The following is a 9,059-nucleotide window of genomic DNA, read 5'->3' as shown; positions in this document are numbered from 1 at the left end:
GCACCTTGGAGCATGCCAAGTCATTATGCTAGATTCTGATCTTTAAAAAGCTCTTGCTCTAAAACTAACATCTGAAACACCGGTGATCCAAGAAGATAATGTTACTAGGGGGCATGTTACAGAGAAGAGTGTGGTGACTCAAGTTCTGCCTTGCAGATAGGTAGTAAATGAACAAAGTGCCAAGCACTTACCATGAGACAGTTACCATGACCAATGATAGAACGAGCCATGTCTCTGGAAGGCAGAGAGCAACACAGCACCATCTCTGAGATGTTCCTGTCAAGAGTGCATGGCCTGAGTCAGCAAACATCAGAGGGACCCACATTGAGGGTCCTGCAGAATGAAAGTCTGTACACTCAAAACTGTCCAGGAAAGGGAAAGACTTAAAAATTGTTCCAGAGTCTGAGAACACATGACAACTGAAGGCAATATATATTCTGGATAGTATCCTGGACCAGATGGGGAAAACTGACCTTGTTGGGGCGGGTGGTGAGATTAGAATAGAATCTATCAGTGGGTCAGCAGTGGTGTGCCTTGGTTGATTTCTTGATGGCAGTTATGCAGGGTAGTGTCCTTGTGTTATTTTGTGATTAATAAGAAATAATATATTTGGTCTTTTCTGGCACAGAGTTTCTAAAACCCTTGGAATTTCCTAAGTGCTAAGAGGAATAAAAGTGTCTCATTATTTATAGCAAGTCCCTTTCAACTAGACCAATTTATGCTAATGAGGTGATTTTTGGAAAGTCCCTAAGTATGGGGGCTGGTTGCCTAGAGAACCAACCTTGTGATTAGAAGGTTGGAACATTCAGCCCCAACCCTGACCTCCAGGGAGGGGAGAAGGACTGGAGATGGACTTCAATCCCCAATGACCAGTGATCTAATCAATCATGCCTACATAATGAAGCCTCCATAAAACAACACAAGGACCAGGTTCAGAGAGCTTCCACAACACATCCCAGTGCCTACAGGGTGATGCACCCCAAACTTAAGGCACAGAAGCTCCTGTGTTTGGGACCCTTTCAGACCTTTCTTCATGTGGCTGTTCATTCATATATATAATATCCTTTGTAATAAATCACAAATCTAGTAAGTAAATTGGTTTCCTTAGTACTGTGAGCTGTTCTAGCAAATTAATCAAGGAAGGGGTCATGGGAACCTTTGAGTTACAGTCACTCGGCCAAAAGCACAGGTAACCACCCGGACTTGGATTGGTGTCTGAAGTCTTCTGGGACTGAGCCCTTTACCTGTGGGATCGGAGGCTATCTCCAGATCAGTGGTGTCAGAATTAGGTTAAATTGGACACCCAGCCAGTGGCCACTAAAAATTTAAGAAGTGCTTGGTGGTATTGGAAAAACACATGTCGGTCCTTGTTTGGAAGAAATGAGTGGCTCACTCATGTTTAAAGATTCAGAAAACACTAATGATAATTAGTACTTAATTATTCAGAGTGGGCAAATGCGGTAAGGTAAAATATAAACAGGGAATGTGGGTGAATGGGGGTGTGGGAGTTCTCTGTACTGCTCTGACAACTTTAATGTAAGTTTGAAATAATTTAAAAATGGACTTACAAATAATGATTTTTTTAGGAGGATAATCTCCTATACAAAGTATTTATGGTAGGTCATTTGCCAGCAGGCCACCGCAGTTTTCTGCTATCCTGGGTTCCTCTGCAGGGTGGCTTTCCCCCATCAAGAGGTGGACCCTTGCCGAAACCGGTTTGGCTCAGTGGATGGAGCGTCGGCTTGCGGACTGAAAGGTCCCAGGTTCGATTCCGGTCAAGGGCATGTACCTGGGTTGCAGGCACATCCCCAGTAGGAGATGTGCAGGAGGCAGCTGATCGATGTTTCTCTCTCATCAATGTTTCTAACTCTCGATCTCTCTCCCTTCCTCTCTGTAAAAAAATCAATAAAATATATTAAAAAAAAAAAAAAAGAGGTGGACCCTTCTGTCTCAGTCTGCACTGGCCTTATGACTTGCTTTGACCAAAAGAATGCAGACCCTGTGTGACTCCGGAGGCTTTGCCCTCCAACGGCCTAGCAGCCTCCATTCTTTCCCTCTTGCTGCTCTGAGATTGGTACTGAAAGAAGCCCAGACCTCCCTGGGGACACAGGACCATAAAAAGAGAGACCATCTTAGGCCATCCAGCAATTCTATTTCTCTGATAATAAATCGTGGCTGTTGTAAGTTTGGAGTGGCTCATTACACAAATTAGAAAAGCTAGCATATTACTGTTTCCTTCATTATACATAAGAATGTAATCAACATTAACTGCTGAACAGGAGTTTTCCTCAGTATCAATACAGTGATTGTATTTCTCTGCAAAGCTATCCCTGTCTTCCATTAGAGAATTGCTTTGCACATGGGTTAATAGTGATAGAACTTTCTAGTTGATGGAGATCTTATACCTATGTGGCCTCATTTCACCTTTACTGTAAGCCTGTGAGATGGAATAGGTGTTACTACCCTGAATTCTACAGATGAAGAAATAAGTTCAGAAAAGTCATGTCACTTGTCCAAGGAAACACATCCAGGAAGTGCTGAGGTCAGGACTGGAATCTTGGAATCTAGATCCTTTCTACTCTGTCAAGGTATAGCTGAAGTCGTGGGCCTTCTGTAAGAACACTTCCTCTCCCTCACATGTCAAACCAGAATTATATCAGGAAGTGCTCTCACGTTCCAAATCAACCTTGATTCCTGTGCAGCTAAATGGGTGTTGGGGGTTGGGAGGTCCCCTAAATAGCCAGGGCCCCAAATGTACTTTATTGTACTTGTCCCTCGTTTTGTTTGTTTTGGTTTTTCCTAGGTGGGTGTTGAGCTGTGAGTCTTCAAATAGGCTGTTAGGATTGGAAGTGATGTAGTCATTTGAATCTGCAAAGGACTACTTCAGAACAGTGAAAGAAGAGATGGTGGTTGAAAATAAGGGTGAAAAGTAATTGAATTGCAGAAATCCTGGTTTTATTTTTCTTAGCCATGATCACCAACTGAAACATACATATTTATGCTTGTTTATTGACTCTTCCTCTTCCTAATATTAAGCTCCATATAGGCAGTCAGTACGTGCTTGCTGATTGATGAATGAATGGATGGACGGATGGATGAAGACCAACCAGACACAGTTTGCTACCACCTGTCTGTGTGATAAGCTACTTCGCCTCTCTAAGCTTCAGTCTCCTCATCTTTAAAATAGAAGTGATATATAATACCTACATCATAGGAATGTTGTGAAGATCAGTTGAGAGTAGTACATTTAAGAGCCAGCCTGCCTTCTCGTCGGTCCTCAGAAAATGTTAGCTAATGGGAAATTTCTGTCAATGGAGGTGTTTTAAGAGAGAACAGATATGCTTCTGCCCTCTATGGTTTAATCCTTCATTTCACTAAAACCCCCAGGGTTAAACCAGGTCATTTCCCAAGGCGCTTTCTGGTCCTGTGACTCTGAGATAGGATTCCTTCCCCAGAGATTTCCACTGTCAGGGAAATGAGAAATGTCTTCAGGAGTGGCCCCTTCAAGGCTTGCTCTGTAGGCAAAAACCAGTTTGGAGAGTTTTCTCGTCTGGCTGCACCTTCCGCAGCATCTGCGGTTTCGCTCTGGCCCTGGTTAATGACAGCGAGTAACCCAACATGAAAAGGCCGCTGACAGGTTTTCACAAAAGGACGCAGCTAAATAGCTACGAAAGGATTAAAAACCAATCTCACCACCCAGACAGCCTGGGCATCAAACACACACATAACTCAGCGATAATAATCAAAGAGCTGGAAATAGTTCTATGGTTTCATGGACCAATAAAGAAAATATAAAGCAACTTTAGGCCCTCTGCCCTCTCCCAGCAGCCGGTCGGTCCACCTGATGGGATGAAAGGGTTGGCAATGGCTGATAAGGCCTAGGGGTACAGCCTGCCTTTTTAGCAATCACTCTGCAGGGAAGGATTCCATCTCTCAGCCCACATTTCCATCAAAAGTCATTCCCAGCGTGACACGTGGGCTTGTTACCCATTTCTGCAGATGACAGTGATAACCTTGGGAGCTTTGAAGAAAACCTTTGTCTAGACAGAAACAGCTCAGAACGCTTTTGAAAATGCACCATCTGACACATCTTGGTTGGCGTGCTTATAGCTGAGTAATGCTGACTCATCCTGTGAAATGCCTTTCCAGCTTGATAGGACTTCGCTCTCAAATTCAATTTAAGGCTTATAGCACCTGGAGTTGGAAGAATGACAGTTCAGCGCAATGGTCCAGGGTTCAAGTTATGCTACTGACAGATCAGTAACTGCTGACCATAGAAGCAGACTGGATCCAGATGAATGAAGGATGCCTCAATTCCACTCTCCTCCAAGCACTGTTCTTTCCTAGGTTATCCTGTTCCTCCCTTGCCCCCAGAAATTTCACAAAGGGAAGAAAATAAGGTACTATTTTCTTTCTCTCCAGCCCTTAATTCTTACTCTGCACTGGTTGCTCTGTTGAAGTTTTTCTACATGAGAAGAGGTTTTTTGCTTTGTTTGTTTTGTTTGTCTCAGAAGCCACACACAAAAGGAAATAAATTATTGAGCATCTATTATTTGCTGCCAGACTCTTGGGCAAGGTGTATTGCATATATTACCATTATCTCATACAATGAACACTGTAGAACTTTCCAGAGTTAGCTATTGTCATGAAACTATAAAATATAAATATGAGTCAAATTTAAAATTGTGTCATCACAAAGGAGACTTGTGCCAACTTTTTAACCAAGTCATTAAAAACTGTTAATACTTGTGAAACCAGACATTACCTAAGGGACAATACTAAACCCATAAAGTCATACTTTTCATGCAACCCTCTTCTCATTTTTTTCCTTCATCCATTTTTTAATCTGTTTTTTGTAGTTCTTTTTAAAAATTTTTTTTTTCAATTACATGCCTGGCCAGTACATGCCTGGCCTGTGGTTGAACATCAACCTATGAACCAGGAGGTCGAGGTTCAATTTGTGAGCTTTATCCCCAGTAGGGGCCATACAACCCATTGATGATTCTTTCTCATCATTGATGTTTCTATCTCTCTCTTCCTCTCCCTTCCACTCTCTGAAATCAATAAAAACATTTTTTTTAAAAAAATTTTTTTTCAATTACAGGTGAAAAGGGTGAAGGGATTGAGAAGTATAGATTGGTAGTTACAAAAGAGTCATGAGGATGTAAAAAGTACCGCATAGGGAATAGAGTCATAATATTGTAATAACTATGTATGTATGTATGTACTAACCTGGCAAGGTAGATACTGGAAATATCAGGAGAATACTTTATAAAGTATATGATTATCTGACGACTATGCCATACACCTGAAACTAATATAAAATGATATGGAATACAACCTGCAAGTGACAAACCATGCTCATCTTCCTTATTTAAACAGCTGCCTCAGTCTTTACCTGAACCTGTTACCTTCCCAGTTCCTAGGACCTTCACCTCCACTGGACTTCAGACTCCTTGAAGCCTCATCACCTATGAGTCTCTGAATCAACTAGAACTTTCACCTAAGACCTCAGGCTCAGAACTGTCTTTGATATACCATCCTTTTCTCCAACTGGTTTTCCTTTGCATCAGCCCAGCTCTCTTTATTCACTGTGAAGCATCTCAAAAGAGCAGTCTTCACCTTACCTCTGCTTTCTCACCCAACCCCTATTATGCTCTGACAAATGTCTCTCTCTCTCTCTCTCTGTCTCTCTCCATATATATATATATATATATATATATATATATATATACTAGAAGCCTGGTGCACAAAAATCTGTGCACTGGCAAGGGGGGGGCGGGCATCTCTCAGCCCAGCCTGTGTGCCCTCTCACAGTCTGGGACCCCTCGGGAGATAACGACCTGCTGGCTTAGGCCCGCTCCCCTGATGGCAGATGGCATGCCGGATCCCGCGGTGCCTGCCCCGTCTCCCCCGGTCGCACACGGCAGGCCCAGATCCTGCCCAGGGCGGCACACCAGGATCTGCCTGCAGTATGCAAATTTAACGGCCATCTTTGTTGGGTTAATTTACATACTCTTCTGATTGGCTGATGAGCAGAGCGAAGGTATGGCCAATTAGCATCTTTGTCTTTTATTAGTGTATATATATATATAAAAAAAATTTTCCCAGAGGAAGGGAGAGGGAGAGAGAGAGAGAAACATCAATGATGAGAGAGAATCATTGATCGGCTGCCTCCTGCATGCCCCTCACTGGAGATCAAGCCCACAACCCAGGCATGTGCCATTGACCGGAATCGAACCCGGGACCCTTCATTCCGCAGGCTGATGCTCTATCCACTGAGCCAAACCAGCTAGGGCTCTAGTGATTTTTTTTTAATGGCTAAAACCAATGGGTTCCTGTATGCTGTCACCTATGACACCATAGGATGTCAGTCACTCCCTCCTTATAAAATGACATCCACACTCAATTGCCATGATCTCATACCAGCCAGATTCATCCTCTTCAAAGACATTTCTTCTGCACTCCTTCAGTGTGGGCCCACCCCAGTTTTCTTCTCTTGTCTTCATCAACATGCTACCTGGGAGATCTCACCTGTTCCTATGCCTCTCTGTATGTGTGGCTCTCAAGTCTACAGCCGTTCTTGACTTCCCTCCTGACCTCAACATCAGTATTTCCAACTGTTTATGGACTGGAATAGTAACCTGTCAGTATTTCAAACCCAGCACCTCCAAAATAAGACTTGTACCTTTTTAATCTGCTTCTCTTCCTGTGCTCCCCATTTCATTGGATGGGGACTTAGTAGAGGTGTCTTTAACTTACCCCACTCCCTCCTCCCCATCTTCTGAGTTACCAAGACCTATCAATGCTACTCCCACATGGCCTCCCAGTCCATCTCCTCCTTCCCATTCCCACTGCCACTGCCACAGGTTAGGCTCTCACTTCCTCTCTTAATTATTGCAATATCCTATTGGCCTGCTGCTTCCTGCCACTAGAGTGATCCTCAACCACAGTGCTAAACGGTTCACCCTCTTTCCAAACAAAAAGTCGTTTTTTCAATAGTTCCCCATTGTCTAAAAAATAAAGTTCATGATTTTTTTTTAAAACCTGGCTTTCAGTGCCTTCTAGAACCTTGTCTTAGCCATCCTATTACTCAGCTTCTCTCTAATCACAGTTCCCGCCTTTGAGACATCTCTGTTCCCCTTGGACCATCTGCCTGTAATTCTCATTCTGTTTTCACCCATCAATGCCACAACTCCAAAAGCTTTTCCTCCTAGTTCTCTACTCACTTAAAGCTGCTCTGTATCCTCATATCATTTTTCATGTAAGACATCAGTTATACCACTTATACCTTTTTTCCTCATGTTGAGGCAAAAAGGGTGCGTTTTTCTTCTAGAATGTAAGATACTTTTTTAAAATATTTTTTCTTTATTGAGAGAGAGAAACATCAATGAAGAGAGAGAATTATTGATCGGCTGCCTCCTGCACACCCCACACTGGGGATAAAGCTCACAACCTGGGCATATGCCCTGTCTAGGAATTGAACCGTGACCTTCTGGTTCATAGGTTGACACTCAACCACTGAGCCATGCTGGCTGGGCAAGCTTGTAAGATTCTTTAAATTCTATTCAACAAAAAATTATGAAGCTTGTTTTTGAAAAAAAAAATAGGCATTACAACAGCAACTAGAACTCAAAAAGAAGCTGCCGCTCTGGGACAGGATCCTTCTAGTGGGAGAGAGGCTGCTGCTGTACCATGTGCAGGAGGCAGGCATGTGGCATTTGTTGCCCCTGGTCTAGGACTCTGCACTGTCAGATGAAGGGCATTTTCTAGCTGGAAGGCCTAAAAGATGATGCAATCTAATATTACTATGTCCTAGCACAGGGAACCGAGAGCACAGAAGTTAGGGACTCATCTCAGGTCATCAGGTCAGTGAGTGGCAGAGTAGGACCCAGCCCAAGGCCAGGGCACACTCTGCCCCACCCCAACACTGCCTCTCCTTCCTCTGTACACTCAGGGGTGGGGGTGGAGTGTCACAGCTATTAGGATTATGAACCACAGGGAATACTGTAAAAACAATTTATAGTCATTGGATATGTCTGGGCTGAGTGGCCAAAAAACCAGGGAAGACCTTGAAGGCCATATAAATGTTTCTCCTTTATGAATGCATCATTTCCATAAAACTCCCTCTACGGCTTCTACAAAGCTTGCTGGTAATTGATTTTGTCCATGTCCGGTATTGTCACTGTAGCATCTTTGCCATAGATATCTGCCACAAGCATTTTCACTGCAAACGCTTTCACCACCTAAGGCATTGACCATAAGGCAATTTTGCCATAAAAAAGATAAAGTCATGGAAAATAAAAGAGGGACCTTAACAAGGACATAACATTTTTTAAAGTTTATTGAGAAATACAAAATATTTGAATACATTAAAAATGTGTGTAGATTCATGGTTATACTGTGCAGATAACTGATTTTACTTTGTGGATTGTATCTAAGCACTTGTCTTTGTTCTGTGGGAAATGTTGGCTCAACTCTGCACCCTCAGAGAGGGCCCTCAGTGTCTCTCCTCCCAATGTCATGGGTTTCAAAATAAGAAACCAAAAGAAGAAGAATGAGGAGGAGGAGGAGGAGGAGGAGAAACCAACTCTTGGGGCAAATCATCTTCATCTATTTTAAGACCATCTCCACCACCCTATCTGCTTATCACCGTCTAGGCCAGCGGTTCTCAACCTGTGGGTCGCGAACCCTTTGGGGGTTGAACAACCCTTTCACAGGGGTTGCCTAAGACCATCGGAAAACACATATATAATTACATATTGTTTTTGTGATTAATCACTATGCTTTAATTATGTTCAATTTGTAACAATGAAATTGGGGGTCACCACAACATGAACTGTATTAAAGGGTCGCGGCATTAGGAAGGTTGAGAACCACTGGCCATTATGAGTCCTAGGTAAAGTTTTTTTGTTTTTTATTTTTCCTCACCAGAGGATATTTTCCCCATTACTTTTCAGAGAGAGTGGGAAAGAGGGAAAAGGGGGGAGAGATGGAGAGAGATGGAGAGAGACGGAGAGAGACAGAGACAGAGAGAAACATCGATGTGAGAGAGACAC

This window comes from Myotis yumanensis, unplaced genomic scaffold (genome assembly GCF_028538775.1).
Source record: "Myotis yumanensis isolate MYYU_CA2020_CCGP unplaced genomic scaffold, mMyoYum1.0.hap1 SCAF_3, whole genome shotgun sequence".
Taxonomy (NCBI): domain Eukaryota; kingdom Metazoa; phylum Chordata; class Mammalia; order Chiroptera; family Vespertilionidae; genus Myotis; species Myotis yumanensis.
This window is presented reverse-complemented; position numbering follows the sequence as displayed.